Raw genomic sequence first — 24,734 nt, 5'->3', positions numbered from 1 at the left:
CGCTGACTGTGTCGGTCATCATCTTCACTTGTGCATACACATTATCGCGATCATCATCATTGTGTTAGATCGCCGGTGTTCGGTTTTTGGTTCGCGCGCCTTTGCTGTAAATACAACAATCGTTCCGTCGTACCTGACGTCGTCTCACAAGTGGTGGAGCGTGCTGTGATTCCCACGTCCGCTTGCTCTACCGGTCACCCCTGGAGCTCCGGTCTGGTCGACGACTGTGCTTGCCAACAACATCCATGGCACAAAACGACGCACCTCCTACCGTCCCTGCCGCGCCCGCTCAGCCTGCTGGGCCACGGTACACCGTGAGTACATCCCAGCGAGACCCTCCAGTATTTTCCGGCCTTCGCGGTGAGGACGTAGAAGAATGGCTGGACAACTACGACAGAACCAGTGCTTGTAATTATTGGGACGAGGCACACAAGCTGCGCTATGTTCCCTTTTACCTCAAGGAGGTCGCGAAGACGTGGTACCATAACCACGAAAGCGACTTTCCCGATTGGTCAGCATTCACGGTGCAGCTGCGTCAGATCTTCGGCACGTCTGCAGGACGCTCTGAGGTAGCGAAACAGAAGCTCGCTACTCGCATCCAGGGACCCGACGAATCGTACACGTCGTACATTGAAGACGTTCTGGCTCTCTGCCGCCGTGCCCAAAGTGACATGCCCGAGGCCGATCGCATTCGTCATGTACTGAAAGGCATCAACTCTATCGCCTTCAATGCTCTTGTCATCCAGAACCCAACTTCGGTTCAGGACATCATTACTACGTGCCAACGCCTGGACGCACTCCACTCAATGCGCCTTCCACACGCCTCCTGTGACTCTCGCCTTACTGGAGAACATGAACTGCGCGCCCTCATCCGCACCATCGTGAGAGAGGAACTTCACGGCATTGTTCCTGGCAGCCCAGCTACTTCATCCGTCCGCTCTCCTGCTTCTAATCTGCGGGACATCATCAAGGATGAACTGGCGTTAATGACGAGCGTCGCACGTGCCCCGTCTCCTGCGGCTTTCCATGCGCCTTCATATGCCGAAGTCCTATCACGGCCTCCGGTACCAACTCCACCTGCGCCTGCGGACGTCGTATACGACCACTTGGCCGCGATGGCAGCCAAGGCACCAGCACAACAGCACTCCGCTCCTTGGCGCCCTGCACGCCCCATCTGTTTCTACTGTGGCATACGAGGCCATATCTCCCGCTTTTGCCGCCGGCGCCAGCAAGATGAACGACGAGGATATTCTTCCTACGAGAGAGATTTTACTCCGAGGTCCGATCCCTACGTTCCGGGACCCTACGTTCCCTCGTCACAACGCTCGCCTTCTCCTCCTTTGTCGCACGGCGACCCTCGTCCTTCCCGCTCACCCCGCCGTCGTTCACCGTCGCCCTTCCGCCGTACTTCTTCGCCCTTACGTTCTGCCCCGACACCTCTCGACAGCCACTCGGAAAACTAGAAGCTGCAGTTTTTGGAGGGGAAACTGCTCGTCGTCTAAACGCAATAATTCCTCCTGCGCGCCCTGCAAATTTACTGAATGTATGTGTGGAAGGTGTTTTGGTGGACGCCCTTGTAGACACTGGAGCCGCTATCTCGGTCATTCATCGCAAATTATGCCGTCGCCTACGAAAAGTGCAAACTCCGTATGTTGGTCCGGTGTTATGTGGCGCCAATGACAATCCCATTTACCCTATTGGACAGTGCACTGTTCGTGTTCTGATCGACGGAATTCGCCATCATATTCAGCTTGCTGTACTTTCTTCGTGTGCTCACCAGATTATATTAGGCTGGGACTTCCTGTCAGCTGCTTCCGCTGTAATTTCGTGTGGCCCGCCCGTTATTCACATTACGGACACCGAGCATTCTAGTGCTTACGATTTCTCGTCGCCTCACCTTGTCGCAGCTGCGGATTTTGTACTGCCTCCAGCCCAAGAACGTATTGTCACAATCAAATCAAGAGATACTATAGACGGTGACGCAGTGGTTGTTCCTGATCAGCGGTGTATTTTTCGAGGAATCGCATTCGCCTGTTGTCTAGTGCGGTTTTCACGTGGTCATGCCAGTCTCACCGCCTACAACACGACATCAGAGACGCAACTCCTGTCTTAGGGGTCCACTGTTGCCAGCCTTATCGACACAGCACCGGTATGTGTCGTCACTGTATCGGCTTCCCCGTCAATCGCAAAGTGTACGCCCGCAGGAGGTTCATCTAATGCTCTCAAGGCCACTTTGAGTACCGATCTGACTCCAACCCAAACCCATGACTTATTGGCCATTTTAACGAAACACCAAGCTTGTTTTGACGTTTGTTCGGATGGCTTGGGTCAAACTACGGCGGCCTCTCATCGTATCGACACAGATCGGTCTCGTATCATTCGCCGTCGCCCTTACCGTGTCTCGTCTTCAAAACGCAAGGTTATCGAGGAACAAGTCAATGACATGCTCGCACGCAACGTTATCAGACCTTCAGCAAGCCCTTGGTCTTCTCCTGTTGTCCTAGTTAAGAAAAAGGACGGGTCCGTACGATTTTGCGTTGATTACAGGGCACTAAACAAAATTACCCGGAAGGATGTATATCCTATGCCTCGGATTGACGATGCCCTTGACACCTTACAGGGCGCTGAATACTTTTCAAGCCTCGACTTGCGATCTGGCTATTGGCAGATCCCGATGCACGAGTCTGATAAAGAGAAGACCGCATTTGCTACACCTGATGGCCTCTTCGAATTTAATGTGATGCCTTTTGGGCTCTGCAATGCCCCAGCCACATTTGAGCGAATGATCGACACGGTACTGCGGGGCTTAAAATGGAAGACCTGTCTTTGTTACCTGGACGACATCGTCATCTTTTCCTCTAGCTTCTCACAACACCTAGAACGTCTAGACGAGGTACTAACATGTCTAGCCAAAGCCGGCGGTCTCCAGCTCAATACCAAGAAGTGTCGGTTTGCGAGCCGCAGCATCAAAGTGTTGGGTCACGTCGTCAGCAAGCTTGGTATTGAACCTGATCCTGACAAGGTGGCCGCTGTCTTGCACTTTCCTAAACCCACTACGCTAAAGGACCTTCGCAGCTTCCTCGGCTTAGCGTCGTACTTCCGCCGGTTTGTCCGTGATTTCGCCACTATCGCAGCACCTCTTCACAAACTTCTGACCACAAGTGCATCCTTCGTTTGGACGGATGACTGTGAAGCTGCTTTCCAGAACCTCAAGCGATGCCTCACGTCCGGGCCAGTTCTTCGCCATTTCGATCCCACAGCACCTACTATCTTACACACTGACGCAAGTGGGCATGGAACCGGCGCTGTCCTGCTGCAGCTTGACCAGACTTCGCAAGAGCAAGTAGTGGCTTACGCGAGTCGCACTCTCTCTCCAGCTGAACGGAATTACACCATCACTGAACAAGAATGTATGGCCATCGTGTGGTCTGTGCAAAAGTTTCGCCCTTATTTGTACGGCCGCCGTTTTACGATCGTGACAGACCATCATGCGCTCTGTTGGTTGTCCTCTCTGAAGAACTTGTCAGGACGCCTCGGCCGTTGGGTGCTCCGACTCCAGGAGTATGACTACATTGTCACATACAGGTCGGGTAAGAAACATCAAGATGCCGACGCTTTGTCGCGTTGTCCGCTGTCGCAAAATAAGCATGACGCACCTACCTCCTGTGTGGCACCTCTCAGCGAAGCGACCACGCCGATGACCAGCCTTAGTCTGATCAAGTCCACTGCGCCGGCTGACTTGCTTCAGTCCGCAGACATCGCCGCGCTCCAACGTGCAGACACATACTGCCGTACAATCATCGATCGGCTCACTGGCTCATCCCGTGCTCCCAACAGCCGCTTACGACGACAGCTCGCGCGTTTCAAGCTTCACGATGGAGCGCTCCTTCGGTACATTTACCATCCTCTCGGTAACCGATGGGTCCCAGTCATCCCTCGCTCACTTCGACTCCAAGTTTTAGAAGCCTTTCACGACGACCCGACGGCTGGCCACTTAGGTTTTCACAAAACCTACGATCGCATCAAGGCTCGCTGCTTCTGGCCTGGCCTTTCCACTAGTGTTTCCAAGTACGTCGAGTCCTGTTCGTCATGCCAGCACCGAAAACGTTCGACATCTCTTCCCGCCGGCCCTTTACAACCTCTACCGTGCCCGTCCGCTCCCTTCGAGTTCGTGGGCATAGATTTATACGGACCTCTTCCGCTTACACCCGCCGGTCAACGCTGGATCGTTACTGCCGTAGATCACCTAACTCGCTACGCTGAGACGGCAGCTCTTCCTTCTGGTGCTGCCTCCGAAGTCGCCGACTTTCTCCTGCGTGCCATTATCTTACGCCACGGCGCCCCTCGAGTTCTCCTTAGTGACCGTGGCAAGACGTTTCTTTCTCATGTCCTCGCTGAAGTCCTACAGGCCTCTGACACCATCCATAAGACCACCTCGGCATATCACCCGCAGACAAATGGTCTCATCGAGCGCTTTCACCGAACTTTGTCCGACATGATCTCTATGTATGTTCAGCCCGATCACAAGAACTGGGACACAATACTGCCTTTCGTCACGTTTGCCTACAATACGGCCATACAGCGCACTACAAGCTACAGCCCGTTTTTCCTCGTGTATGGCCGTGCACCGTCTTTTGTTCTGGACACCAGCTTCTTCTCCGCACCCTCTGTCCCATCAGCGTCCCTTCCAGAAGAGTTCGCTGCCCGCGTCGCCCGCTGCCGTGAAATTGCCCGCGCCAACAACTCTGCCATTCAGGCCAAGAGGAAAGTTCGCTGTGATGAGACACGTAGAGTTGTGTCCTTCCACCCAAGTGACGAAGTGCTCCTCTGGACACCTGTTCGCACACCGGGGCTCTGTGAAAAATTCGTTCACAGATACCTGGGCCCTTACACCGTGCTTGAACGAACGTCTGCGGTGAATTACCGCGCCGCTCCTGATAGTTCGGCTTCGGACCGCCGCCGTCGCAGTACCGAGATCACCCATGTGTCTCGCCTGAAGCCCTATATCCGGCGTTCGTACCCTTACTAAATGGACGTCTTGCTGGCCGCTTTCGTGAAGGGGGAAAATAGTGTGAGCGCTGACTGTGTCGGTCATCATCTTCACTTGTGCATACACATCATCGCGATCATCATCATTGTGTTGGATCGCCGGTGTTCGGTTTTTGGTTCGCGCGCCTTTGCTGTAAATACAACAATCGTGCCGTCGTACCTGACGTTGTCTCACAATATATATATATATATATATATATATATATATATATAGATATATTTATGTATATATATATTACAAAGGCGATTTAGTGAGTGTGTAGCTGGTCGCTGGTTGCGCAATGCACCGAGAACAGTTCGCTAGCTCGAGCCTCTGCTGCACGCTCGATGATGCTGCCTCTGCGCCGGAATGCTTCCTCTTCGTTACAATTGCCCCACTGAAATAAAAGGAGCCATCCAGGCGACTAGTCGTCTGCAGGGACCGTAGAACCATGATACGGCTTGAGTCTCTGAACGTGTACAAACTCGCGGTTACGACGTCGCAGGTCAGACGGCGGCGTGAGAGGCTCAATAAGGTAGTTCACTGGAGAAGTCTGTTCTAAAATGCGGTATGGTCCATCGTACTTAGGAAGAAGTTTGGAAGAGAGCCCTGGTGTGCGATGCGGCATTGACAGCCACACAAGGGCACCCGGAAGAAAAACGGGAGTCGAGTTCTGAGCATCGTGGATTGCTTTTTGGCGGTTGTGGTCATCGGAGGTAAAGCGGCGGGCCAGCTGGCGACACTCTTCTGCGTGTCTGGCGGCGTCCAAGATGGCCGGGAATTCGGACGTGTCCGGTCGATAGGGCAGAATGGTGTCAATGGTGTGGGAAGGGTGACGACCGTAAAGAAGGTAAGAAGGGGAGAAAACAGTCATAGCTTGCGTCGTGATATTGTAGGCGTAGGTTACGAATGGAAGAACTAGATCCCAATTAGAGTGTTCAGGTGTGACGTACATAGCGAGCATGTCACCAAGAGTTATATTAAAGCGCTCTGTAGTACCATTTGTTTGTGGATGATAAGCAGTGCATGTGCGATGTAAAATTGCACACTGAGCGAGCAGTTTTTCAACGACCTCGGATAAGAAGGCACGGCCACGATCGCTGAGGAATTCTCGAGGACCTCCATGACGCAGCACAAAACGGCGCAGTATGAAAGTGGCGATATCCTGTGCTGTAGCACTTTGAATAGCAGCAGTCTCGGCATAGCGTGTTAAGTGGTCGACTGCAACTGTTATCCTCCTGTTGCCGGTAGGAGTCAATGGAAGCGGCCCATAAAAATCTATACCGACCCGATCGAAAGGTCGCGAAGGGCATGGCAGAGGCTGTAGTTCACCGGCGGAGACGTGTGGTGGAGATTTTCGGCACTGACATACGCGGCAAGAGCGGACGAAGGTACACATGCCACGCCAGTAGTAACGGTGTCGCAGTCTTTCGTACGTCTTGAAGACTCCTGCGTGGCCACACTGTGGGTCAGCGTGAAAAGAGGAACAGATCTCCGACCTCAAGGATTGCGGGACGACGGGCAACCACGTGCGACCTTCTAATGAATAGTTGCGTCGATAGAGGAGCTTGTCGCGAATCGCATAGTGCGGAACTTGGCGCCGGAGCGTTCGCGATGTTGGGACTTTAGAGGTGTCGGAGAGAAGGTTGAGAAGAGACGCAGTCCACGGGTCACTACGTTGCTCCACAGCAATGTTGTCCAAGTCAAGAGATGACAATGTGCTCTCACATGCGGAGTCAGCAGTGGCTGTCAGGGAGAGAGGGGAACGGGAAAGCGCGTCAGCGTCAGCATGCTTCCGTCCTGAACAATAAACCACGCGTATGTCATAGTCTTGGATTTTGAACGCCCAGCGAGCAAGGCGGCCAGATGGGTCTTTTAACGTCGAAAGCCAGCACAGCGCATGGTGGTCGGTCACGACGTCAAAAGAACGGCCATATAAATATGGGCGAAACTTGCCCAGCGCCCATACGATGGCCAAACACTCCTTTTCTGTGACGTTGTAGTTACTCTCTGCCTTGGTGAGCGTGCGACTTGCGTATGCCACGACGTATTCTGCGTGGCCAGGTTGGCGCTGTGCAAGCACAGCACCTGCAGTCCTACACCGCTGGTGTCGGTATGGACCTCCGTCGGAGCTTGAGGGTCAAAATGGCGAATAATGGGTGGCGTCGTGAGAAGCCGTCGCAAGGTGGTGAAAGCCTCCTCGCAGGCAGGGGACCACGACGATAGATCTTTACAGTCGCCGAGGAGTTGTGTGAGAGGTGATATAACGGACGCAAAGTTTCGAACGAATCGCCTGAAATAAGAGCATAAGCGAATGAAACTGCGCAGCTCTTTGATTGTAGTAGGTTTAGGAAACGCAGTGACAGCACGCGATTTCTCGGGATCCGGGAGAATGCCGTCCTTGGATACAACGTGGCCTAGGATGGTGAGTTGACGCATGGCAAATCGACATTTTTAAAGGTTTAATTGCAAACCGGCGTTGGCCAAGCAAGTAAGGACGTGCTGAAGGCGGCGCAAGTGTGTTGCGAAGCCAGGGGGCGAAGACCACGATGTCATCGAGGTAGCACAGGCAGATCTTCCATTTGAGACCACGCAGAACGTTGTCCATCATTCTTTCGAACGTAGCAGGCGCGCTACAAAGTCCGAAAGGCATGACGGTGAATTCATACAATCCGTCTGGCGTAACAAAAGCGGTTTTTGGGCGATCGGCCTCCGCCATCGGCACCTGCCGATGGCGGACGCCGATCGCAAATCTAACGAGGAAAAGAATTCGGCACCCTGTAAACAGTCCAGAGCATCGTCAATGCGCGGTAGTGGATAGACATCCTTCAGCGTGATCTTGTTCAATCGGCGGAAAGCGACACAAAAACGGATAGAACCGTCTTTCTTTGTGACGAGTACTAGCGGAGACGTCCATGGGCTCTGTGAAGGTCGAATGACGCCTCGGCGGAGCTAGTCATCCACATGGTCGGCAATGACGCGGCCTTCCGTAGCGGATACACGATAAGGACGTTGCCGCAGCGGTGAGTGAGAACCAGTGTCGATGTGGTGTTCGACTGCTACGGCACGACCTAGAGATGTTTGTGCAACATCGAAAGAAGGGCGGTAGTGCTGAAGGATGGGGAGAAGCTGTGATCGCTGCGAAGGTGTCAAATCCTCGGCGATGAATGGTCGAAATATATCAGTAGATGCTGGGTCAGCGCGGAGAGCGCACCCAGTTCACAGACGGCTGTAGAAGACACGAAATCGGGAACGGAAATGATTCGTGAGGAGTTGACCGTCTCGACGTGGCCAAGGCATTTGTGACAAAAAAAGGACAGCGGTGATGAGTGATGATTATATGGGCATCGTGGTGAAACCTTCGACAAGGTCAAGAGCAGCAAAAGGCAACGAAAGGTCTCGTCGGGTAACGAAGATGTGGGATGGCGCGAAGAAGACCGTCCCGTCGGATATGGCGCTGCACGAGACTGGTACGAATGCCGAACAGCACAGAGGGATGTAGGTGTCGTCATGGACGACAAGTTTAGCGGAAGATTGAGGGTCGACGGAGGCTGGGTGATCGAGTAAGCATTATTCAACCTCAGCCCGCGCACAGTCGATTACGGCGTTGTGTCGCGACAGAAAGTCCCATCCTAAGATAATGGCAAGGGAGCACGATGGAAGAACGATGAACTCTATCGTGTACAGAACGTCCTGAATGGTCACACGGGCTGTACAGATTGCGGTCGGTTGAATGGGCTGAGCGCTGGCTGTACGAAGCGACAGTCCGGAGAGAGATGTCGTGACTTTACGAATTGCGCGGCATCGATGACAGAAACAGCAGCACCGGTATCTACAAGAGCGACTGTAGCGACATCTTCGACAAATACATCAAAAACGTTGGCAGGACAAGAATGAGGACTTGGGCAAACCGAAACTTGCGCAGTTCTTGCCTAGGGCACTGCGTCGTCTAGTTTCCCTCGTCAGTAGGTGCGGGCCGTCGACGCTTAGGAGAAAGGGAGCGGCGGCGGGGAGAGGGCGAGCGAAGATGTTACATTCTGGGGTGGCGATCAGCCTGGTAGCGAGCTTGCTCTGGCGCGGAGGGAGCGTAATGCGCGTTTGAGTCAAATGGGAAGTAGGGCTCTCGGGGGTTGTCATCAGCGGCTTGAATCCGGCGGCGGCAGTACCTTGCGACGTGTCCGGGGCATCTACATGCGAAGCATATCGGACGATTGTCGAGCGTGCGCCACGGGTTGGCGGCGGCTGTACTGGCCCAGTGAACAGGAGGTGAGTGGCAGTTCAGAGGATGCTGGAATGGTGGTGCATGTGCTTTGCGAGTGGGCATGGCAGCAACCGCAGCGTATGTGAGTGGAGCAGCCACAAGGTTTTGGTCGCGGGCAGCTGGCAGTGCCTCAGCGACCTCTCCTTGAATGACGCCACGGAGGGACGATGGTAGTGTTGTGGTTGGTTCCTGAGTGAAGGGCACCAGAGAGAGCTGTCGCGCGACTTCTTCGCGGACAAAGGCTTTGATTTCGGCTATCAGCGACGCGTTGTCGTGGCCGTTGTTCAGACTCGACAGTGATGCCAAATCGTGTACGGAAGGACGTCTTGTCACAGCTCGCTGCTTCCGCAATTCATCATAGCTCTGGCACAAGCTAATAACGTTGTTGACGGTGATCGGGTTCTTCGCCAGCAGCATCTGAAAAGCGTCATCATCAACCCCGTTCATTATGTGCTTGATTTCTTCAGTTTCCGTCATGGCAGCGTTCACGCGTCTGCACAGGTCGACAACGTCTTCGATATAGCTGGTAAACGTTTCACCTGTCTCTTGTGCCCGAGTGCGCAAACGCTGCTCGGCTCGGAGTTTTCGGACGGCGGGTTGGTCGAATACTGCCGTGATTGACGTTTTGAACAGCGGCCATGTTCTGACGTCTCCCTCGTGGTTCTTGAACCAAAGACTGGCCACGCCCGCGAGATAGAACGACACGTGTGTTAACTTGTCCGCGTCCGTCGATTTGTTTAGAGCGCTCACCCGTTCGTAAGTAGACAGCCAATCTTCGACATCGTTGTCGTCTGTTCTGCTGAAGATTGGAGGCTCTCGCTGCGGAACAATGCCAGGACAGGTGGCAGGTGGCGATAGAAGCGTCTGCTGGTTGGCGTCCGGCATAGCGGAAGATAGCCGCCGACAACGGAGATTCAGGATGGTAGGGGGACGGTAGACGGAACGTTACCCAGCACCTCCACCAAATATAAAGGCGGTTTATTGAGTGTGTGGCTGGTAGCTGGTCGCGCAATGCACCGAGAACAGTTCGCTAGCTCGAGCCTCTGCTGCCCACTCGATGATGCTGCCTCTGCGCCGGAATATTTCCTCATCGTTACAAGATATATATATATATATATATATATATATATATATATATATATATATATATATATATATATATATATATATGTATATATATATATATATATATATATATATATATATATAGAGAGAGAGAGAGAGAGAGAGAGAGAGAGAGAGAGAAGATACACAACTAAGCGGTTGTTTGCATGATGAAGACCGGTCCTCCGGTCGAAACCGTTGGCAAATAAAATTAAGACAACCGCTTAGTTGTGTCTCTTCTCTTCCCAAGTACGTTTGGCCCATTGGAAAAGCTTCTTCATATATATATATATATATATATATATATATATATATATATATATATATATATATATATATATATATATATATATATATATATTGTGTGTGTGTGTGTGTGTGTGTGTGGGGGGGGGGGGTGATAATAGACAAGCCGTTATTTTGTTCTAATATCTCGGGAATTCAAATTGGAAGGGTGCAAGAATATTTCCGTATTTAATGCAACTCATGAAAAGTGATCAAAACAACTGGACGAGTCCTAGCCGTATATGCCTTCACGACTAAAGTTGACTTAGTGGGAGTGAAGACAGAGAGGAAAACATACAAACGGTGACCTATTAACTTGGGGTGTTGTACATATTATAATATTATTAACCTGTTTTATCCATTGAATAAAGCAGCCGGATTATTCATCCTGGAATCTTTAATGATGCCCACGTCCTCGCGAGATAAAGGAGGAACAAGAGAAAACTAGTTTGCAGCGAATGAGCGAACAAATCTGACAAGACCATTCCGTCAAAACAATCTCGGCACCACGTCCGTCGGTTTTTGTTGTTCAAAGACAATGAAATTTAAAGTGCATTAGTTCACCGGCAGCAGGGGTTGTCGCTACATGACCTCTCAGACCAATAGGTATTTTAGTCGTCCCTTATTTGTGCGACATACTACAGTCATAATTCTCAATAACGAGCGTCCCTATATAATTTGAAACGAACGATGTGTCACATGGGTTTAATATATCTTAGATCAATATATAAAACTAGTCTCAAGGGAAATTCTGAGCACAGCTAAACGGAGTCGAAATCCGGAGAACTTAACTGATGCAGAACACGAGGTCTTGAAACAACTTTCAAACAGAAAGGACATTGTTATAAAACCAGCGGACAAGTGAGGTAGTATAGTAATCTCGCCTATAGAAAAATATAAAAACGAAGCTATCAGACAACTCAGCAACAAAACACACTATCGCAAATTAGCCTCGGACCCGACTCAAGAATATAGTAATAGCATACAACATATGATAACGGATTTTCTAGCCAGGGAATTAATCACACGCTCTGAGCACCGGTTCCTGATGCCAGAAACAAGCAAGCAGGCCGCTTCTACCTTCTTTCGAAGATTCATAAGGTGTCCACAGATGAACTGCTTATCCCGAAAATCCCGTGCAAGCCTATAGTATCTAACAACAATACACCTACTGAGCCGCTATCAACATTTCTAAATCATCATTTATCTAAAATACCATCTAACCTACCGTCTTTTGTTCAAGACGGTACGTTTTGTTATTTCCTTCGAATAATAGATTCTATTAACGAAACACAAACACTCTCGGATCAGGCCATTCCGGTAACATTAGATGTCTGCTCTTTGTGTACGAATGTACCTATCGCTGAAGGGATTGACGCTGTCTCAAAATCGCTCATAGAAAGCAAGCAAATACATAATGCTGAAGTTTACCTATTGTTACTTAAATTAGTCCCGACGCTAAATTATTTTGAATTAGATTAGTCCTACTACCTGCAAACTTTCGGCACTAGTATGGGAACTCCTTTTGCGCCATCATACGCCAACGTTTTTATGGGACAGTTAGAATCAGAACTGTTGGAATCATGTCCAGTGAAGCCTTCCACCTATCTCCGTTATATAGACGACAATATGGAAACATGGCTTAAGTACACTAAACGCATTCATTGACCACTGTAACCAGTTTAATTCTAGTATTAAATTCACCATGCACCATTTTTCCAGTGAAATTAACTTCCTAGACACGACGATATCTATTGAAGCAGGAAAATTAAAGACGACGCTTTAAAGAAAAGCAACAGACAGCCAGCAATACCTAATTACACTAGTCACCCGCGACACTGCAAACAAGGGATATTTGTAGGACAGGCGAGGCGTATAAGAAGGATCTGTAGCAATGACAGTTACTACATTCACCACTTAAGCAACCTAAAGGAAAGATTAGTTATAAGAAATTGCCTGCAAGATGCTCTAAACAAGGTCTACAACGAAGCATGTCAACTAGATAGGAAATCATCACTAGCTCAAAGGGACCCCGTAGCACAGCCCAACCAGCCGCCAGCATTTATAACCAAATACTCAAATGCGCTACCAAACATAAATAATATCCTCCGTCAGTATTACCCAATACTGGCAAGCAACGAGCGCCTTAGAAAAGCGTTTCCCGGAGTACCAAAGGTCGTGTATCGCCACAATAGGAATTTTAAGGACATGTTAATGCGTGCAAAAGCAAACCCTCATTCTACTGCCGCTATGACGCTATAGTTAAAAGCACCTGAAGTGATTACGCCTATCATCAAATATAGTTTTACCTGCACTAGTTGAAACGTTATCTACATGATCGAATGTTCATATTTTCAAAAACGGTACATTCGCGAAACGGCACAACCTGTTAATGTTAGATTAAACGGGCATCGCGCGGACACGGCGAAGAAGTTACCCAATGCAGTGGCACAACATTTTAATGTAGCAGGTCACAACTTCGAAGATCTGAAACTTTACATACTTCAAGTAAACTTCCGGTCCCCAAGATACAGAAAATATACAGAGTCATACCTTATTCACAAGTTCAATACACTCCAGCCAGCAGGTATTAACGTTTCTAAGGGGCTCTTGAATCTATTCGGTATGGTACATACACAACGAAAACAAATGAGAGTTAAGCCCTTCTAGGAATTTCGAACCTACTATTGTTCAAATGACACGTGCTTCCACTGACAATCATACAAAGAAACGTATGCCCTCCACTCTCCCCCCACCCCCGACCGCTTTTGTTCCTTTTTTTTCGCCTTCCTTATGACTCACCCAGTTCATCACGGCGGTCTCTCCCTCCGCCACCCCCACTCTGGCAGTTGTCCTCCCCTTCTTCCTTATGGCGGATGAGGGTGTTGGCACGCGCGAGCGACGCAGAGACGAGGCGTGTTGTTCAGAGTCTCGGTACCAACTAGTTTATTTCTCCGCCAACCGGTTTCCCTTCTCTCCCTCTCCGCGCCTTCTTCGTGCCTTTGTTACATCGCAGAGGGAGAAAAAGGATTGTCGTTTTCTATCCGCTGGCCGCACCACGGCTGCACCGCGGCGCATTTAGAGTTCACCACTGTACTCCCTCCCTAGTGAGCGCACGAGCGGAATGAAACGCCAGAGCGGCTGCAGGTCGCAGTGATTTGGCGCACCTGTCCGTCTTGCACTGCGTGTGTGGTAACTGTCACTGTCCGTCGCTGTCTTTGGTGTGGGATGTGGCGCTGTTCTGCAGGTTTCAAGCGGAAGCGTGGAGGTTGCTGTCGTGGACCGGTTGGTCTCCATGTGTGCCGGCTTAACTCTGTCCAATGACACCACTTCTTGGCGGCCGCGCCTTTCGATGGTAATCGTCTTTCTCCCACGGCAGAGAACTCTGAAAGGTCCATCGTACGGTGCTTGTAGGGATCTTCTTACTGCGTCGTTACGCAAAAAGACGTGGCTACACGACTCAAGTTGGCTGCTGAAATATATGCTTCTTTCTGTGGGCTGTCGTGGAGGTGTGGGCCGTAGTTTCGCCATGATGTGACGTAGGCGAGAGGCGTAGTCGCCAGCAGGAATGTGGGCTTGTTGTAGGCTGTCGTGGAGGTGTGGGCCGTAGTTTCGCCATGATGTGACGTAGGCGAGAGGCGTAGTCGCCAGCAGGAATGTGGGCTTGTTGTAGGCTGTCGTGGAGGTGTGGGCCGTAGTTTCGCCATGATGTGACGTAGGCGAGAGGCGTAGTCGCCAGCAGGAATGTGGGCTTGTTGTAGGCTGTCGTGGAGGTGTGGGCCGTAGTTTCGCCATGATGTGACGTAGGCGAGAGGCGTAGTCGCCAGCAGGAATGTGGGCCTGTTGTAGGCTGTCGTGGAGGTGTGGGCCGTAGTTTCGCCATGATGTGACGTAGGCGAGAGGCGTAGTCGCCAGCAGGAATGTGGGCTTGTTGTAGGCTGTCGTGGAGGTGTGGGCCGTAGTTTCGCCATGATGTGACGTAGGCGAGAGGCGTAGTCGCCAGCAGGAATGTGGGCTTGTTGTAGGCTGTCGTGGAGGTGTGGGCCGTAGTTTCGCCATGATGTGACGTAGGCGAGAGGCGTAGTCGCCAGCAGGAATGTGGGCTTGTTGTAGGCTGTCGTGGAGGTGTGGGCCGTAGTTTCGCCATGATGTGACGTAGGCGAGAGGCGTAGTCGCCAGCAGGAATGTGGGCTTGTTGTAGGCTGTCGTGGAGGTGTGGGCCGTAGTTTCGCCATGATGTGACGTAGGCGAGAGGCGTAGTCGCCAGCAGGAATGTGGGCTTGTTGTAGGCTGTCGTGGAGGTGTGGGCCGTAGTTTCGCCATGATGTGACGTAGGCGAGAGGCGTAGTCGCCAGCAGGAATGTGGGCTTGTTGTAGGCTGTCGTGGAGGTGTGGGCCGTAGTTTCGCCATGATGTGACGTAGGCGAGAGGCGTAGTCGCCAGCAGGAATGTGGGCTTGTTGTAGGCTGTCGTGGAGGTGTGGGCCGTAGTTTCGCCATGATGTGACGTAGGCGAGAGGCGTAGTCGCCAGCAGGAATGTGGGCTTGTTGTAGGCTGTCGTGGAGGTGTGGGCCGTAGTTTCGCCATGATGTGACGTAGGCGAGAGGCGTAGTCGCCAGCAGGAATGTGGGCCTGTTGTAGGTCAGGTGCAAAGAACTCGCCAGGCAGACGCAGGGTTGTGCCGTAGACAAGTTCTGCAGCGCTGCAGCCGACGTCCGCCTTGAATGCAGTGCGTATGCCCCAGAGCACAATGGGCAGTGCTTCGACCCAGGAGTGCTCTTCGCTTGCCATTAGTGTGGCTTTCAACTGTCGGTGGAATGCCAGTTTGTCGGTGGATGCCAGTTTCTGGGAAAAGAAAGCGATTGGTCGCCATACTCCTTTGATGAGTTGAAGTGCGGCACCCACAGCTACGTTCGATGCGTCGACCATGACGCACTGCGAAACTCCTGGTTGCGGGTAAGTGAGGAGCGTGGCGTCGGCAAGACGTCTCTTTATCTCTTGGAAGGCCGCTTGGGCGTCCTCCGTCCAGAAGAGCTCCTTAGCGGCATCCTTGGTATCCTTAGCGGCACCTTCCTGTGTCGACAGCAGGACGTGGAGAGGCTGTAGAATAGTTGCACACTGGGGGATGAAACGGCGGTAGTAGTTCACGAGACCAAGAAACTCATGGAGCTGACGTTTAGTGTTGGGTTGTGGGAACTGCTCGACAGCTTTAACCTTGTCTGGATGAGGTTTAATTCCGGAGTTCGAGATGTCGTGGCCAAGAAACGTCAGCTTGTGCACACCAAACACAAACTTGTCCGTGTTCACGAGTATTCCATGCTCTGCCAGGCGCTGAAACACGGATCGTAGACGCACCTCATGTTCATCTGGTGAGCTGCTTGCGATGAGAAGATCGTCGAGGCACGCATGACAGAAATCGCGCCCGTGCAAAACGCCGTTAATAAAGCGCTGGAATGTCTGTCCGGAGTTCCTCAAGCCGAAAGGCATGCGGAGGAACACGAACAGGCCGAATTGCGTTGTTATCGCCGTCTTCGGGATGTCTTCTGAGCCCATGGGACTTTGATGGTAGGCACGTACGAGGTCGATCTTGGAGAAAAGTGTCGCACCATACAGGTTGGCCGTGACGTCGTGAATATGAGGTAGCGGATAACGGTCGGGCACGGTTGCTCGGTTGAGGGCCCGATAATCCTCGCAGGGCCGCCAGTCTCCTGGTGTAGACTTTGGCACCATGTGTAGTGGAGATGCCCAAGGGCTAGCGGATGGGCGGATTATGCCGAGCTCGAGCATGTGGTCGAACTCCTGTCGTGCTACTTCAAGCTTCTGGGGGGACAGGCGGCGTGGGCGTGCGTAAACCGGGGGCCCTTTGGTGGAAATGTGGTGAAATACACTGTGTGTGACGACCCCGCCGGTCTGTGGCGGCCGCGTCAGCTCGGGGAACTCACGTAGGATAGCCGTATAACGGGCGGTCCCCGGTGGTATCACGAGCGTGGGGCTGAGGGGCGGATTTAGACGACTTTCCGCACACTTCTGCTTGTGAGAGGGCATCCTGTATGCGCCGGTTGCGTACATCAACAAGCAGTCCAAAGTGACGCAAGAAGTCCGCTCCCAGGATAGCAAATTTTACGTCAGCTACCACGAATATCCACCGAAATGTCCTCTTGAAGCCCAGGTCTAGCGAGAGTGAGCGGTGTTCGTATGTCGGTATCGTCGTGTTATTTACAGCTTGCAACGGTCACGAACACGGGCCTTTGCGATCGGCTGGCGACGCCGGCACCACGCTCACTTCTGCCCCAGTCTCGGCCAGGAAACGGGTGCCTTTCTCGCGATCAGTCAGGAAGAGGACCGACGGGCGACTTTCCGCTGAGCCGGTGGCACTTGTCGCCGTCAGTGCTGGCTCGGCTCGTTTCCTGATTTCTCGCACGGCGGCACGCAATTCCGTGCAGTATCACCGAACTTACGGTGGTACCAGCACAGCTGCCGCTGTTGTTGTGTAGCACGCCGCCGTGTGCTTTGGCTTCCGCTTAACTGTAGTGCCGCGACGGTGTCGGCGAGGCAGGAAATTTCCTCACGAATCTCCAGCAAGGCGGGAGAGGGCGAAGCTTCGGCGAGCACCTTGGCAACTGCTGGCGTGGTGGCGGCCATGAGTCGGTCAGCCATTTCGGCGATCTTGGAAACGTCCGTCTCTCCGGAGACCGTGATGCCTATCCGCACGGTTGCGGGCAGTCTTTGAAGGAAAAGCTCCTGCACCAGGCCACTGTGGAGACCTGCTGTGCAGACCGCTAGTTGCTGCATGTGGCGCAACAGTTGGCTGGGTCGGCGGTTGCCCAGTTCGGTCTCGCATAGAAGCTGCTGCAGGCGCTCCGGCTCCGAAGGGGTTAGACGGCGAATCAGCGTCTCTTTGAGCACTCGATACGCATCTTCTGCTGGTGGGGCAAGCAGAATGTCGCGCATCTCGCTCGCTGTGGCAGGTGGAATGTTGGCCACCACGTGGTGGTACTTGGTGTGGTCGGCGGTGATGCGGCGGGCGGCGAACTGCGATTCTACTTGGGCGAACCAAAGTGCCGGGTCGCTGGTCCAAATGGAAGAAAGCTTCACGTCTAACACAGCTACTGTCGGGCTGGCGACGGCGTCGTGGTGTTCCATGTTCGGGACTGCGGGTCACCAATTGTTGGTACGCGTGAGCGACGCAGAGACGAGGCGTGTTGTTGAGAGTCTCGGTACCAACTAGTTTATTTCTCCGCCAATCGGTTTCCCTTCTCTCCCTCTCCATGCCTCCTTTGTTACAGCGCAGAGGGAGCAAAAGGAATGTCGTTTTCTATCCGCTGGCAGCGCCACGCCTGCACCGCGGCGCATTTAGAGTTCACCACAAGGGCACAAAGCATATACACATGATAGCTAAGGAAATCGGTTCCAGCCTTGCAGACGACAAGTCCACTTGTCGAAACGTCGGTTCGAGCACCCACCCCCTGTTTACGGATTTTTTCATCAGGGGTTTAACAAAGAATCACGTTTGAATATGCCTTACGCCACGTATACCGCTTAGAGAACTTCGACTCGGATGGTGGCACTTTTTCTTCGCCATGCATTTCATCGCAAGGAAGGGTCCCTGGCAGGCAGACTATTTCATTCGGGTGATAGGAGATACCCACAGCACCATCTTTTGTTTTTCAGTTTTCCTTTCCCTACAGCCTGTACTGGGGGCCCTTTACATTGATTAGCGTGCTCAAGGAAGCATTCCAAATTTTCTCACGCATGATATTTACTAAGCCGGTAAAGAACTATATCACTCAGCCTTACTGTTTTCCAGTCATACAAATCTCGTACACTTAAAGGAGTGGTGACACAAAATTCGGACACAATTTGACTGTTGAATCACACTAATGGGTGCATATAGGTGCCATCTGTACAATATCAGCCACAAATGCGGCCTAAAAAAATTTAATTGAGTTTTGAGGTTCGTGAAAGTGCCGAATCGGAAATAGAAGCAAAAGACGATGAGGTCATCGAGCGGATACCACGTACGTCACGAGTTCTGGCCGGGTTACCGGAGGCGTGGTACGAGACGGACAACGCTGGTAGCGACACCTGATGATGCATAGACTAACCAGAGACCTACAATATAACATCGCAGCGACTTACCCGCTTACTGATTCTGTGTAAAGCATTAGAAGTGAGATAATTAGCAACTCACAGTATTCTCATTGCTTTCTTTTTTCCGACAAGAACAGCAACGCAATGGAAAAAATAGAAAAAAATTATTGTAGTTGGACAAAACGCCACAAGATGTCGCTACGGGCTCCACAGTTGCTGCTACTGCTGCAGCCGTCAACAGCTCCCGCAACCAGGTACCCGCAAACGTTAGGAAGCCCACAGACGAACTAAAGCTCTCTGCTGCCGGGATCATATTGCGTAATGGACAGATAACTGCTTCGACCCTCCGACGTGCGTAAGTGGGATTGGTATGCCTTGAGAACGTGGCGTTGCCCAATATAAATACGAGTCAGTGAAGCGTACATCACGTTACTTGCATGTTACGCATAAACACTGTTACAGAGCGCCAATATTGTGATTTCACTGCTTCCTTCGGCACTTCTCGTCCTGCTACTTTACGAATGATGATGGAGCGAAAATGTTTCAGCACGTCTAATGCTGCGGCTACTCCAAGCCTGACGGAAAACGTCGCCTCAGTTGGACGACGACGACAAGAACAAAATCGCAACTACCGGCGAGATTCGCAAAGTGAATCGAGCTTTTCTTACTGATTTTTACACTCCTCCCACCTCTTTCGTCCACCGCCGAACTAGATAAGCAACGTAGTTTGACGATCGAGGAAACAAGCACTCGCAACGCTCAACACTTGCTCAACATAGCAGACGAAACAGCAGCGCTGACAACATGGCAGACGCTGGCCCGTGACGTCATTGGCTCTCGCGGTCACCTGATCGAGTAGGCCGGCTACGTCACGGGATCAAAACGGCAAGTTGGGCGAGTTGGTACGTCACGTGGCCACCGAGTGCTCTTCGAAATCGAAACTGGCTCCGGTCGTAACATACGAGCCTATAATTAAACATTCGTCTCACGCTGGGGCAAATGAGTTTCGTTGCCGCTATTATCGAGTCAGTAGACACTGATGAAGAGCAAAAAACTGAGGTACACAAATTTTCTGTCCCCACTCCTTTAAGCCCTAAAAAGCAAAGCCATTTTCAGACAGCTTGCACTCGTATATGAAGAGCAAACGCTGAAATTGTAAGAAGTCAGGCGTGAGCACATTCTGAGTGTTCGTTAGAAAATGGGGAGCAAATGGAAAACCTGTCATTTTCGCATCCTCATTTCAGTTATCGCGACTGCTTAATTAAGGTAAGAGTAGTCCAAGCGTGAGCAGCAGAAGTGTTTCATTTAACGCCGTGGTTTCCTACATCTGCGACCATGGGAACTACGTGAAGTACAAATTTTATTTTCGAGATATTTTGTCGCATTAGAAACCTGTATATGAAACAAATGAACTTTTCGAGTAAGGTTGCTGATGCATCGGCGGCAAACACGCAAGAACTTTGATTTTCACAGCTCATCCAATAATGCACGAAATACATTGCTTGAAAGTGGGAGCCGAAACATTTGTAGTGAAAGATATCGATGACCATTCATTCATTCATTCATTCATTCATTCATTCATTCATTCATTCATTCATTCATTCATTCATTCATTCATTCATTCATTCATTCATTTACATATCACGTTACCCACAGCCCCCGCAGTCATTATAGAAGGGGGAAGGGGGGAGGGTGCGGAATCGGGAGGAAATGTACAGGAAAAAATAAAACAGCCAGCGCTACCTGTGCTCACATTATTAACAATACATCAACATTAAATCATTAACAATGTACGTACATTATCCCCAATGCTTCGGCCTCATGCACAGTATATGACAATGCGCGACTGTGTAATGGGAGATTTTACTATTATTTTTCTTTACTTTTTGGGGGGACGCATCAACCGAAAGAGTAGTTTTGCAAAAGAATGTTCGAAGCAACTTGTAGTGCTCTTAGGTTTCAGTACATTCGCAACTCATTCATACACAAGGAGGACCGCACAATATTCAGAAACAAGAAAAAGAGAGAGAAGACATGAAACTTAAGCCATTCCTTCGGGCCTCAACTCATTTTCTTCAATAACAGCAGCATCCTTGATTACTCGCTCCTGTTCCTTCGGCGCTTTCCGACCATTCAAAGGCAACGTACAACTACTGCTCTTTGAAATGCCGCTTCCAAAGACTCTGTCTGCTAGTCATTGCGTAGAACCATCTCAGAACGAACATTTCTGAGATTTTTGCTAAGGCCGCTTTAGTTAGAGCTATGCCCTCGAAAACACTTGTCCAAAAACTCTTTCATCGCCGTGCGCCCAAACCACGCTTTGTTTTCATCATTCTACGCTAGCGCGAATTCATGCGCTGAGCATCTTTTCAATTTGCGAGGAAACTTCCAGTACTGTCCCTTAAGTGCACGCGTCTCAATTTCTGTTTTTTTTTTCCTGGTCTCAGATTTCATTACGTCCAGGGACATACATGGCTGCCACGGCTGCAAGTCTTAGCGTTGTAAAAGCCTCTTGTTGATGTTCAAAAGATATGAAGAAATATGCTTCTCTTACTTCAACGACGTTCCACGTCCGCTTGCGTATGGTGATAAGGTATAGCTTGCGTAATCAAGAGCCTTTTTTTCCTTTCTTACTCAGTTAATGCCATCGTCTCTGTAGTAGGATGTACTTACTCAGAAGGTCGACAACGGACGGCATGCCTTTGCCTTATTCTCGAATATTCTGGAATTTGATTTATCCGACAAACGTAGCGCGCATTCTCCAGCGCACGTTATTTGGTCGCTATAAAGAAATACTCTACGTGTTCTTTGCTGTTGAACTACTGAGCCTCAGTCTGCAAAATAAGTTTTGGGAAATAGTCAGGTCACGTAAGAGTTTTATTGAATGAGCACAAAAATATTTCCAACTGTTGCACAATACATGGCAGTGTAGCAAATACTGCGAAATTCGCCCACTGCGCAATGTCTATCTTAATCGCCTAGTATGGAGTCTAAAGAAGCAAAAATTGAGCACTTTGAGAACATCCAGATCAAACGCCGTGGACCTTGACCAACATCATTTTTCGTATACCCAATGCAATCCTGCTTTATAGCCGAGTGTTCTGGAGCTCTACTGAAGAATTCTAAAACTGTGCTGAAAAGGTTGTAAGCCATTTCAGAAATATACTTGAATCATTGCTCAACGAGGTTGGCTGTGCCTGGTATCGGCATCGACTTGCTTGGTGTCGGTTTGGTGTCTGTATCGATGCCCACTCGTCCATCATTCCTCGTGTATAGGCCATCGTGCTTTACATGGAGTTGAAAAGGCCTCCTGTTAGTGCACATGGACGGGTTTCTAAAAGGTTCCCACTGAGCATTCGTGTTGCTGTGCAAAAGCACACCTGTTAAAACTGGCACAATATCCTCGCAAGAATATGTTTATCGTTAAGACCGGTGTGCTATACACGTGAATTAATAATGATGGGAAGCTGAGCGGTCACTATCATAACTCGCGCGATGAAACAAAAAAAAAGTGCATATGTATTCTTTTTCACAGCGAAGCTGTTCAGCAAATCGTTCCTTGTGAGTCGATCGCAAAAAACTATCGTCATCTTAACGGGTTTGTGCCACTGTGCTGCTACCTGAGAACGAGAACAGAGAGAGAGAGAGAAAGAAAGAAGCAGACAGAGAGAGGGAAAGACAGATATAAAGAAACAGAAAAAATTCTTGCCGAAAAACAATTCTTCACGAGGCGGGATTCGAACCCGCGTACCCTCGATCCGGAGGTGAACATCCTAACCCCTCGGCTATCCAGGCATGCTAGCAGGGCGTAGCATAGCATTGTATAGTGTAGCAAGGGGGTGGCAAAGGGGAAGCGAGCGTGAGGAGAAATGTGGTGGTGAGAAGGAGGAAAAGGAGTAGGAGAGAGAGTAAAGCGTAGCACAGAAAGAACGAGAAAGAGAGAAACAAAGAAAAAGAAATGGAGAAAGGAAAAGCAAGAGAGACAGAGAGAACATCAACAAAAAAGAGAGAAAGAAGTAGAGAGAGAAAAAAATTACACCATCTCCCACTAAAGGGAACCATGTGGGGATGTGAAGCAGCGCTCGGTGTTCACTTGTGTTTCCACTGTTGTTCCATTTGTATGTTTCCGTGTATGTCTCATTTGTGTGTGAAGTTGTGTATATGTGGTGCACCGCTAATGTTACCCCCCCCCCCCCCCCCCAGCGCGTTTCAGTTGCGCTTCGGCTTCGCGTTGCCTCGCAGCTTCGAGATTCGCTTGCCGGCGTTGCCGTTTACGTTCAGCTTGCGTTCATAGCGCCGTTCATAGCACGCGCCGCATTATAGGGGAGACCCACGCAGTGGGAGGCGCTGCGGTACCTGGCGCTGTCAGTCAATGTGGGGAGAAAACTGATTACTCGAGTGTTGACCACTGCGCTGTCCCCTTCAAGCTGCCTTGAAAACGCGTTGCTTTGCTCGCACGCTGAACGCATTCTGCACGTGTTTTTCAGAATTTCGCTTCGCGCGCGGTTAGGATGTGCACGCTTCTGTCCGCATGGCAGCAATTTTGTGAAATGCCAGCGTCTGCTCAGCCATGTAGCAGATGCGGAGCAAGTGATAGCAGACGACGCCGCCCTCGTCAGAGCGAAGTGCATTTCGTAAGTGAAGGACGACACTGTTTACGACGTGAAGTTAGCACAATGTTCCGTACGTTCATAATTATGTACCTGTTTTATTTGGTTTGCTGTATGTACTACGCACTCTCTATGTTTGTTACTCGATGCATGGGTAAGGCCGCTTCTCGTGCTTTAGGTTAAGCGGCCCTGGCGCTGTGACTGCTATTAGTTGGGATACCTTAATTTACTAGCAACCATTCGAGTTATCCTGCGGTACGCAACACTCCAAAAATAAATGGTCTATTTTGGGCTTCTTTCTTTCCCGCAATAAAAATTGACATTTATCTCGCGTGTCCTTTCTTGCATTATCGCTGTTCTCATAGCCGGTACTCCGAGTTCACGAACAGCGTGCGTACTGTCAACGTGACATAGCATTTTTAATAGGGAAATGACGTGCGCCCAGCTTTCCGGAAAACTTTTTTTGTGTGCAATCTGTGGGGGAAGAGCCAATTGCTGTCAAGGCATTTTATAATAACAGAGTGCTGAGCTAGTTGGTAAGTATTCATTCTAAAAAGACAGGGCGTGCAAACACGGACACAAGAAAAACGTCGGGGCACCACAAACGGCGTTTGTGGTGTCCTGACTTCTTTCTTGTGTCCGTGTTTGCACGCCCTGCCTTTTAGAAGGCATTTTATTTTGGTCACTATCGAGAGTGCACCGTGTTGTACGGGTTGTACCTGCACGCTCAGTAACAACTAGTTCAGTGTATCTGCCAAAAAAAAAAAAGAAACCAATGGACGTGCAACAACGGCTAATGCTTTTTTTTTTCGTAGTTGTCGTGGTCGTGCCCACTCAAGCGTGAGCTTCGCATCCATGCCTGTCGTCTGCTTTTCTCGTGCCATCTGTTTGGGAATCGGTAGAATTTCACTGGTGGAGCCGATTCCTTCGTGATTGCATGGCCATTGTGACAATTGACGACGCAGCAATAGTTTCCCCCTTTCTGTCGGGGTGACATCGCGGAACGAGGGGCGTTTCACGTGCAGCGCGCGCTTCGCAAATGCGTGGGAGCCAAAGGGAGCGGAGGTGTCGTAACACTCTACTAGTGTACGCTTTTTCCGGCAGGGGAATGGCAAGCGCTGGCGTCGGCGGGCAAACTTGAGCGGGTCTTCCCTATATACGAGCGCACAGCTGTGGCGGAGAGAGAGAAACGGGAGAGGAGAAACGAAGCGGAGGCAACGTTCACGCCACCTCCTCCACCCCACCTCCTCCAACCTCCTCGCGTGAGCATGAGGAGAGGGGGGAGAGTTGGCGCTTGCGCGTGGGGGAGCGGACGCGCCAGGGAAGGATGGACACAGACCCGAGCAAAAGGCGC

The sequence above is a fragment of the Rhipicephalus sanguineus genome, chromosome 6, assembly GCF_013339695.2.
Source record: "Rhipicephalus sanguineus isolate Rsan-2018 chromosome 6, BIME_Rsan_1.4, whole genome shotgun sequence".
NCBI lineage: Eukaryota > Metazoa > Arthropoda > Arachnida > Ixodida > Ixodidae > Rhipicephalus > Rhipicephalus sanguineus.
Note: the sequence above shows the minus strand (reverse complement) of the source record.